Source organism: Engystomops pustulosus, chromosome 7, assembly GCF_040894005.1.
Source record: "Engystomops pustulosus chromosome 7, aEngPut4.maternal, whole genome shotgun sequence".
In the NCBI taxonomy this organism is placed as follows: domain Eukaryota; kingdom Metazoa; phylum Chordata; class Amphibia; order Anura; family Leptodactylidae; genus Engystomops; species Engystomops pustulosus.
The window spans coordinates 32802704-32813402 of record NC_092417.1 but is presented as its reverse complement, the minus strand read 5'-3'; the positions used below and the strand labels follow the sequence as shown (position 1 = coordinate 32813402).

General features: G+C 46.5%; 1 protein-coding gene across 1 annotated transcript in view; it reads left to right on the top strand.

Moving 5' to 3' along the window:
• Positions 1 to 469: 469 nt before the first annotated feature.
• ARHGAP5 (Rho GTPase activating protein 5) overlaps positions 470 to 10699 on the top strand; it is a 50410-nt gene continuing 40180 nt past the window's right edge. The window contains exon 1 of the mRNA XM_072115383.1: positions 470 to 754. The gene's annotated coding sequence lies outside the window, so the exon portion shown is untranslated. The remainder of the gene's footprint in view (positions 755 to 10699) is intronic.

Below are 10699 nucleotides of genomic sequence, written 5' to 3'. Positions count from 1 at the left end.
GTCCTAGGCCTGGGACACGCACTTTAAGCAGCTGATTAATGGGTGCATCCGTTTTTGAACGCCAATGATAAACACTAAGCATAAGTCATTAATATGTTATGATGGATGACAACTTTCTTCCAAAAACAGTGCCACGCCTGTCCTCAGGCGGTGTGTGGTATTGCTGACCACAGTTATCTGTTTCAATGGCTTCGAGCTGCACTTACAGGCGGAGCACAAGGCCAGGTGTGTCATTGACTCTTACACAAAGACTGCGCTTTCACAATTTCGTCGCCGCCACAATAACACATTACAATCACTACGTTCTCTTTTGCGCTAATGCCTGTGAAACTACAAGTCCCAGAGTGCATTGCGCCAGGATCAGTAGGGCGGTGCTAAACTACATAGAGGTGGAGTCGTAGAGGGGATTGGCTCGGGGGTGTAGGATCTGTAGACAGTGACAGGGCGTGGCCAGGAAGCTTCGAGGGGCGTGTCCTGACGTGAAGGCTCCCCCCCCCCTGTGATGACGTCGATGCTGTGGTGACGTCAGCCGGACTGGAGGATTCTCGCGGAATGCGCGGGCATGTGCGCGCGGCCACGGCGGCGCTTACATCGGGCCTGGGGAAGGGGGGGTGTCGCTGCGCCGCCATTACTGACTAGAGCAGGAGCTGCACGGAGGCATCGGCGGCTGGAGACTCCGGGATAAGAGCCTCGTACTGAGGAGGAGGCCGCTGGGTGTACGGGGACACGGGCAGGACATGAGGCCGCCTCACAGGTGAGGATACGGCGGGGCTGAGCACCTCTGCAGGGAGGGAGGCCGGGGCTGTCAGGACATCACCCCGATATCCGCAGCACGAAAACTTACACATCACTACCGGGGGAGGGGGCTCATCCACATCTGCCCCTCACAGGGGGACAAGGAGGGGGCTCATCCACATCTGCCCCTCGCAGGGGGGCTCATCCACATCTGCCCCTCACAGGGGTACAAGGTGGGGGCTCATCCACATCTGCCCCTCACAGGGGGACAAGGAGGGGGCTCATCCACATCTGCCCCTCACAGGGGGACAAGGAGGGGGCTCATCCACATCTGCCCCTCACAGGGGGACAAGGAGGGGGCTCATCCACATCTGCCCCTCACAGGGGGACAAGGAGGGGGCTCATCCACATCTGCCCCTCACAGGGGGACAAGGAGGGGGCTCATCCACATCTGCCCCTCACAGGGGGGCAAGGAGGGGGCTCATCCACATCTGCCCCTCACAGGGGGGCAAGGAGGGGGCTCATCCACATCTGCCCCTCACAGGGGGGCAAGGAGGGGGCTCATCCACATCTGCCCCTCACAGGGGGGCAAGGAGGGGGCTCATCCACATCTGCCCCTCACAGGGGGGCAAGGAGGGGGCTCATCCACATCTGCCCCTCACAGGGGGGCAAGGAGGGGGCTCATCCACATCTGCCCCTCACAGGGGGGCAAGGAGGGGGCTCATCCACATCTGCCCCTCACAGGGGGGCAAGGAGGGGGCTCATCCACATCTGCCCCTCACAGGGGGGCAAGGAGGGGGCTCATCCACATCTGCCCCTCACAGGGGGGCAAGGAGGGGGCTCATCCACATCTGCCCCTCACAGGGGGGCAAGGAGGGGGCTCATCCACATCTGCCCCTCAGAGGGGGGCAAGGAGGGGGCTCATCCACATCTGCCCCTCACAGGGGGGCAAGGAGGGGGCTCATCCACATCTGCCCCTCACAGGGGGGCAAGGAGGGGGCTCATCCACATCTGCCCCTCACAGGGGGGCAAGGAGGGGGCAGGTAGGAGAGATTTGGAGGGGGCGTCATGAGTTGGGGGGGGCACCATATTGGGGGTAGAAAGTGAAATAATGGAACATCTATGTGGTGGTGGGGGGTCCGTCTAAATAGTAGAATATTGTGGGGGCTCTCTGTATTCTAGGCAGTAGAATAAAAGGGGCTTCTTCTAGACTGTAGGAGATTTAGGTGACGGGGATATTTTTGGACAGTTGAAAAATGGGGCGACTCGCAATACATTATGGGGGGTGGTCCTTCTAAACCTTCTAAATTGTAGGATATTGGTGGTGGTGGGGGGGGGGTCCTTCAAGACTAGGATATTGGGGGGTTCCTTCTAGACTGTAGAATATTGGGAGGGGGGTCTCCTTGATGAAATATTTGTGGCGCCTTCTACACTGTAGGTTATGGGGGGGTCCTGAGACTACTATATTGGGGTGTTCATCCTTGTTAGTGCTATGTTTTGTGGTTCTAGACGCCAGGTTATGGGGGGTTATTTCGAGACTGTAGCATATTGGGGGTTCCTCCTTGTTAGTGAAACATTTGGGGGCTTCTTTTAGGCTGTAGGTTATTTAGGTGGGGGGGGGGGGGGGATACGCCTTTAGGGCAGTAGCCTATTCTCGTCTGTAGGTTATGTAGCTGTGTGTGTGAGGGTCTTTAGGCTTGTATAATATTTGGGGTGCTCATTTTAGAAGTATTGGGGGTACCTTGTAGAATATGTGGGAATCCTTGTAAGCAGGAGCGGTTTTGAGGAGTAGGATGACATCTCTTAGTCTTTATATGTATGAGGGAGCAGCATTTCGGCAATAATAGCAGAGGTAGAAGGTGGCATCATGTGTAGGGATCACCTATGGAGTGTAAGGGATCACAGATGAAAGTCTCCAGAATCTGGCAGCCCCCTCTAGTAAGGTGCGCGCAGTGTATGAATGAGCTCAGCCGTCCTCAAGGAGGAAGTGAGGGCAGCCTAAGGATAAGCGGGCACCGGATGTGTCACCGCCTGGCACAGTCCTGGATGTGGGTGATTTTGGATGTTTTGCTATACCTTCCCCTATAGTAGACACATGTACCCTGCAGTCCAGGCTGCCGCTGACATACATGGCTTCTTCACCTGACTTTGTATCATTCTCCACCATCATAAGGAGAGAGCTTTCCCCCGCACCTTGGAGGGCATCGTTTTTTCGGATGAGGCTACAGAAAGCCTCGCTCTAATCCCCTCTGCTGCCAGATGGCTTTGCCTCGCATTGTGCAGGAGACTCATTGTAGGATGTCTGACAGTGAAGGAATTAAGCAGAATCGAACATTTCTGGGACAGTAACCCTTTCATGGCCGGTGTAGTATTAGGCTTGATAAATCCGTGAATGGGGTTGGGTCTTATTTTAAAAGTTCTTATTATGTGTAATAGATTTTGCTTTGTACTGTATAGACTGTTATAATAGGTATATTCTACATGCACAGCTATAAATCTATCCATCCTCTGTGTGCAGTGAGTTGGATGTTGTTTGGGTCCTTTTTGCCTTTTATATGTATAATGTATCTTAGTTTTATTTCCTTTTGGTTAGTAAGTACATCTGAGCCACCTACATTGAAAGGCAGGAACATTGACATTGAGCCCTGGACTCAGTTCTTATACCACCTCCTGTATGTATAGGGGAGGATTGCGCTGTCTGAATACACCCTTAGGCTCTGTTCACGTGTCATATATATCACATTTTGGGACTGGGCTCCCACAAATGTATGGATTTTCCATCGGAAGAAAACGGTATGGTGGTTTATCTGAATTCCTCCACCCAAAATAGGGGCATTTTTGCCGGTATATTCCTATTCCTCCTCGATAGTGGGACTACTTCTAGGCTGTAGGATGTTTAGGATTTGGGGGGGGGGGGGTATACACTTTTTGGACAGTAGACTATCAAGGGTCCTTCTCGGCTCTAGGGTCCTTTCAAGGGTCGTTCTGTAGCTGAGTGTGTATTTCCTATGTGATCGTAGAGGGTATCCCGCTCCATTGCAAAGCTCGTAGGGCAAGATCCACTGTTTTAAGTTGATCGCATGGTTAATGTTTTATCTACTTTGATTCTCCTGTATATTATAGCGGATTAGTCTAATTTGTGTTGCTACCTCCCATAAGCACTATGCACTTACTGCTTCTTTAGGTTGGCTCCGGGCACTAATATAGGGGAAACTTTTATTATACATGGATGTTGTGTGTATTCATATGAATATACATCTATATATAGATGGATGAAGGACGAGAGCAATGGCCATATACATCATATAGAAGCTCTTCTTTATAGTGAAATAGGAAAATCTGGAATTATTGCTGAATTGCTCTGTAGGTTTCTGCAATCTATAACTATTTGACAGAAAGCTTAGGCCAATGCTGCAGAATTTTGCCCCTTTTTAACGTAGACTTAAAGGGGTGTTCTTACGTTTAAGGACTGATAAATGCCTAAAATGCATAATAAATCAGTCTCCTACCTCTTGGACCTGAACCTATTAAGAATCATTAAGGTCATCTTGCCCTGATCCAGGCTGAATGGGGAGAGTTTGCTGCGCATGCGTGACCAGTCTCCATTCGGGTTTATGGCAGCGCTAAAAGTAGTAGAGTTCAGGTTTTTTTTTCTGGTTTGGAACAATGAATCATTTCTTTTGCGCCAGTTTTTTGGCATACAAGGCATAAAAAGTTGCATTATTCAGGCGCACCATATCAATCTTGCAACAAAAAAGTAGTGGGGCTAGGGTAGTGATTCCCTTGTTTAGCTTAATGTAATATAACCTACCCCAAAAAAACTCACATGTACTCCAGTTTGAAGATGGGGTAGATTCAAATTCCGTCCCATGATTGCTACGTCGGAATTATTAAGTGGTCGGATAATTCCTGGATACTGCGCACCAGGTGCTTTGGTTTTTTAGACCGGTGCACAACGCGCCAATCTGAATACGATGGAAAAAAACCTCTGTCCTTTGTAACAAAAAAATGAGTGTGACTTTGTGCATAAAACGTACACTCCTTAATTTTTTGGAATACTCGTGTATAGTGTAAGTTTGCACTGTGTGTGTGTTTGCAGCCCAACCAGAGCAGGGATCCGTTATCCAGGTATTACTCGCTACCCGCCAAATGCTGCAGGGGAAACGTGTGGTTGGCCGCAGCCAGGCCCGCAGCGATCACCGGGGGAATATGCTTTAAGAAGTGATGAGCTGTCAGAAAGCTGACTCTGGACTTTTATTACTGTTGTCACAGTCAGCGCCGGTTTATGATGACGATCCATTGTTAACTCACTACCGTTTATGCGTCTATTTGCTTTCTTTTGAGACGCTACATCTTGTTTGTCTCTGTAAATTATTAATAGTGACCTGCTGGAAGTTATTGCCGTTTTGTTCCTCCGATGTAAAAGTGAAAGCCGTGACGAGGTTACGCCGCAGAAGGAGTAGTAATATTTGCTTTAGAACACGAACAAAAAAAAAAAACGCACGAGTCATCTGAGTCCAGCACTTTTGTGGTTAACACCGTGGCGTATAATCCTATTTTAGCAATTGAAGTATAGATTATGAAAGTGAAAAGGATCAAAGTACAGGGGAATTCAAACGTGATATAGAAGTCGGAATTCCCCTTTGGATTTATGGCGTCCTGTAACCTCCTCTAATTATGATAATTTGATGCAAATCATCAGCGGATGTAGAACGTTAGACGATGGAGTCAATAAGGGTTGGTCATACACAGAAGATGGACATGACTGTTTGTAGGGTGAAATCTAATGGATATCTTCAGGAAAGATAACGATTGGTTTACAAGACTTGCTCAATCCTTCAATTTTTGGGAAGATGAGCTCTGGCGACGCCTTTCTACCCTTCGCCCGCTCATTACATATGTAGCCTCAGGCACGCTATGCACATTCAGGTGACGGCTTTGTAATGTATAGGGCCAGCTTTAGGTTCTTCTCCTAGAATACATGGTTTCCATGGACGCTGGATATCTATGCCACATCCGTTTCAAACCTGAAATAGTCTTGGACCACAAAAGAGTTAACTCCTTAGTGACCGAAGCAGTTTTCACTTTTCAAAACTTTTTAGGTATGTGCCTTACAACGTAACTTTTTGTTATTCGGGAGGAAAAGTCACCAAAAGGGGTGCCTCCTGAAGCGCACTCTCATCTCCCCATTCGGGAAAGAGTATGGAGGACTACCTACAACCTTAAAGTATATGGCCGGATTTACGCACCCTCTGACTAGCGCACCCTCTGACTAGAATGCCTTGTGGGGACTTTAGGGTATGGTATGATTTACAAAATATCTTGTAAATATTTAATTTTGTAGATCTGGATTTGTAGATAAGGTTAAAGGGAACCTGACACCACATTTTTTCCAAATACAGCTGCTGGCAGGTTCCCATAGAGCCCTAGTAACTATCTGACCCCTTCTTTTAGCTATAAATTGTTTCTCTCACATCCCCATAAAATCAGATTGATAAACTTGCCTGGTATCTAGGGAGCTATAGAGCGAGTCAACGGGCATGGCCTAATGTCTTGTGACCAGGGTGACTTAATCACAGGTCCTTTAGCCTCTTAACATTAGCAAACTGTTCCCCATGCACGTATCTGACCACATAAAATATCACAGCAGCCTGCGTGGACTTCTGATCCAGGCTGCTGTGATTTCATGAGATATGTGCATGGTGTACAGTTTGGTAATGTTAGGAGGCTAAAGGACCTGCGATTAGGTCGCACCCTGGTCACATGTCATTACTGAAGCATGAAGATAAAGCAAGGGGGAGGAGCTGCTGGATTTTACCAAGTAAAATTAGAAAGTTGATTATATGTGAGACTGAGGGGAACAATTTTTAGCTTAAAGAGGGATGTCAGTTAGTTACTAGGGCTTTATGGGAACCTGTCACTGGCTGTATATGTGAAAAATCTTGTGACGTGTTCTCTTTAAGTTGAGCTCCAAAATTAAATTTGCACATTACACCCCTCCCCTCTCCATAAGATGCACCAGAAATCATGCTGAAGAAGAGACCTGTTCCTTGGGTTGTGCAGCAGCCCACCGGGTGTAATAGACCTCTATGGGGGCTGTAACCTGGCCGTAGTTTGTATGGCCACATCACCTCCCCCAGTACGGTTGTGTACATAAGGGTTAAGGGTGACACTGGTTGATGCCTAAAACTAGTGAAGGAGATGCGGATTGTAGGTTTTCCAAACTTTCCCTTTTTGCTTTGCGCATTGGCGTCTTTTTCACTTGCTGGACATCCAGGTTTCGCTACAACCTTCCATTGCACGGGCACAGGAATTTTTCCTGCATGATCAGGGATGATGTGACAAGTAATGTACATGATGTGCTTCTCGCCAGTGACCTACATGTACAAAGTCAAGGGCTTAGCAGAATCCGTCAGTGTAGTGCATCGTGTAGTCTTCTTCTGGTGATAGAGCGGTTTTATTTAGCGCTTGTGTGATATATTTAATACCAATCTGTGTATATAAATCACACATTGATGCATTTGTAGAGATTGGCCTGTTGCTAAGCAACGTCAATGGTTGCCATAGGTAGAGGGCAGGTGTGTTGCTGTGTATGTTACATATGTAAACTTATTGTATTCCTCAGGGCTCTATATCGAGGAAGCCAGGAGAAGACATCTTGGTGTTGGAACTTGGTCTTCCCTGGTCTTGATTTGTGACCAATGTACTTCCAATCTTTAAGACCCTGAATTATTCAATTTAATGGGGGTTTGGACCCCTTCATTCTCAATGTTATTGTATCTGAATCATTTCTATGGGGCTGAGGAAGATATCCATTTATTCTGTAAGACCCCCAATCTTGTGATCGATGGGGTATTCCAGCAGAGAAGCTGTGAAGATCAGAGCCTACCATGAGGATTGGCACTAGATCCTAATTTTTTTTTTAGGGATATATAAATATATATTTTCCATTCTAGCAATTCACTGTGATGGATAGTATATTGTAGACCAGTGGTGGCTACATGATATTTGGCAGTCTACCCGTAGACCTTTATAGATTGGGCTTCCTTGTTGTCTTCCTGTCATCTATCCACACCCTTAACTCGTTTTCAGATAATTCATTGACTATTGAAGGTTTGGTCATCGGGATTAGACGTTGTGGTGTCCGTCCACACCCTAATGGCTAATATATGTTCTCTCTTATGAGCAAGGATGAGAAGCAGCCTTACCATCCATACTTACTGGATAGACTAAATGTATGGATAGTATTGATTCAGAGTAGGCTTACCCATTATGGGGACATGGTAGTCTTTAAGGAACATGTGTAGGGAAAAAAGTGTTTGGCTTCCATAACAATCCATAAATTTTACAGGATTGGTTAGAAGGGTCTAACTTCCGGGGGTACCCCATAAAATCCGGGGTCATGTCAACACTGTTTTAGCCAAGTCTTTGGGACGGATGGAGAACACCATTTGATAACTCAGTCTCCATTAATCCCTTGTAAAGGAGTGCATACGTTCATTCTATGTACACTCGTAACGGGTGATTAGTTGCTAGGTGGGACGACCCCCTTAAGGACAAATAAATGACGCTGAATCTAAAAAACCTGCCATATGCTGTTTCTGCTACCTGTAAAACAGATGTCTGAAGACCAGCTCTATACATATAAGGAAGGACCTGTCAATCTGGCCAAGCTGGGTGCGGAGAACTCGGAGGGCAGCTGACCAGGACACGATCTTCATCTAAGACCAGGTTTGCTCTAAAGCACCGCATCAATTCAGAGTAAAACCTAGTTCTTTGTACTGTGATTTTCATGTAAAAAACCAAAAATTTTTTCTGAAAATACTGGATTTGCATTTACCATCCATGTGCTTGAAACCCTGAGGGGAAAGCTTTACACTACTTGTAATCTTGAAATGTCTCAGAGGTCTTCTCTGTAGAAGCTGAGGTCTGAGTGGTTCACGTTTGCCCAGCCTCTGTTCCAGCTTTCTGTCCCCTGGATAACGTCCTTTGGTCCGAGCAGACCACTTGTTGGATGAAGTTGGTCTTTGAGTTTGAGTCACTAGAGATAGTTTTGCTTCCAGGGTTTTCTTGTTTTCCAAGTTTGAGTTTCCCTCATTTATAGACATTGATTCAATCCTTGGGCTGGGTACTACTTCTGCAGCTGAGGGGGCATAACTAGAAATGTAAGGGCAAGAGGAGAATGAACTATTATAGGGAAGAGTGACATGTGGGGGCTCCAAACCCCGTCATCCTAAAATGCATGGCAATAAACTTCAGTATCATAATGCATTGCAGAATTACCTAAATTAATGTAAAATTTTGGGATTTTATTTGACCTGCTTTAAGCCAGATAATACAAAATTCTCCTCCAGGAATATTCCCACCGGGATAATCCAGTTTGGAAGCATTTCCGCGTGCTCAAGGCAGCCACATGAATAATCTGCTCTCGCAGATGTAATAGGGCTCTTACTATGCTCCTAGTTGTATTAATGAATTTGATTGTTTTCTTTTCTTGATAATTTTGGTTATTGTTTAACAGATTGATAGTTGTGGAAGACTTTAGTTCAACTGAAGGTCATGTTTTTTTTTTTTTTGGGGGGGGGGGGATAGGGCTATTTTCAAACAAGCATAGAAGGTTTGGTTTAGAAGGGGTATGTGCTCTGTGAAGATGAGGTTACCTGTCATTGGGAGCACCAGAGATGGGGCCGAGACGCATTGGGCTGGTCTTTTGTTAAAGAATTCTGTAAATCCCTTTGGGGAGGGGTACTGGGGCGGTGGTGGCAGAAAGAATCGGTCTTGCCCCGCTCTGGCTCCCGCATCCCTCCATTACCTCTGGTCTTTAATGCTAGTGCTCGGTCAGAAGTTGGGATGCGGGTGATGGCACCCGGCTGAACTTGCTGTCAAGCATGTGATTTGCTCCGGCCAATCTGTGGCTTCATCTTGCCACACAACATCACTTTTACTGATTTCACAAGTCATGTCCCCCTGTCCAAGGGCACAGGAGCTGAAGACAATTGGAAACTGTTTTTGATGTATTTTTGCCATATGGAAAACTGTTGATCCAAAACCATGCAAGTTACCGCCATTGATCCAAAGAAGCAGGACAGTAGGGATAGAGTCTTGGACTACCATAGACATACTGAAAACCTGTCGCTAAAGTCAAACACCGATCCTATGACTTGCGTTGAATATTTAGCTCACCACTGGACATTCACTGTAGTGACGGAACTTATAGATGCTCCATAATTATCTGAACCCCTTTAACTTGCTGCTCCTTAAAATTGGTAATTATAGGAAGAGGTGAAGGTAATTGTTAGTATTCTACCATTGGGGTAATTTTAAGCCGATCTGTTCAATCTAATAAACAGATTTCCACAATTGGATCAGGTTATTTTTTTAAGTCTTTGTTCACAAATGCTGAAACTGTGCTAGGGGTGAGAGCGCACAGCTTTACCATAAACGCTTCAATTATTGGGAAGAGACTTTGCAATTTGGGTAAATGTGTAAGAAAAAAAATCCTCTGTGCTAGCGTCCGTTCCCTGCCTGGTTGTATGACAGCCGCGTCTCCAATCTTGCAGATCTGGAGCATGTTCCTGTTTAACATGCTAGGCAGACACCAAGAACTCATCAGGAGCCAGACTGCATGGACATAATGTTCGCCTTGTTCGTGTGATTCAGATTCCAGACATGCGTGATGTCGTCTGTAGGGCCGGGTGTCAGCCGTTTTAATTGATGGTCTAACCTACGATGTGAGAAAATCATGAAGGCCACATGATGATGCATCGTCTATACAAGGTCTATACGTATAGTCACAATTGTATACAAGCCCTCATGATCCTAATCCGAGAATAATATGTTCACCTAAATAAGACCCCTGTGAAGTACTGGGTCAGAGGCTCCTCAAAATTGCTTGTTGGGTTGGGGTTTCCCGGTGATGGACTCCCACCAATTTAAAATATTGGTGGCCTCATTTAGGAAAAGG